Below are 215 nucleotides of genomic sequence, written 5' to 3' on the forward strand. Positions count from 1 at the left end.
TTTACCAGACTCTGCTTTCATGTTGATTATTCTAAGCACAAACAGTAATCATACTCTTCTAAAAAAATAATATGAGTAGAAACTTTATATGAATGGTTAAATATACATAATCATCAAAATAGAAGCAATTTCACAGTTATTTCCCCTCTTTTTTTTTTCAAAATGAACCTTAAAGGCAGATAATATTACCAATAGCAGCCCAACAATCCCTGGGG

The 215-nt window shown here is 30.2% G+C and overlaps 1 protein-coding gene across 1 annotated transcript in view; it reads right to left on the reverse strand.

Annotated features, from left to right (window-relative positions):
* Window positions 1-215, reverse strand: part of LOC119594767 (dehydrogenase/reductase SDR family protein 7-like) — a gene marked incomplete at its 5' end in the record, with an annotated part of 10,645 nt that overhangs the window by 5,447 nt on the left and 4,983 nt on the right.

The sequence above is a fragment of the Penaeus monodon genome, chromosome 34, assembly GCF_015228065.2.
Source record: "Penaeus monodon isolate SGIC_2016 chromosome 34, NSTDA_Pmon_1, whole genome shotgun sequence".
Taxonomy (NCBI): domain Eukaryota; kingdom Metazoa; phylum Arthropoda; class Malacostraca; order Decapoda; family Penaeidae; genus Penaeus; species Penaeus monodon.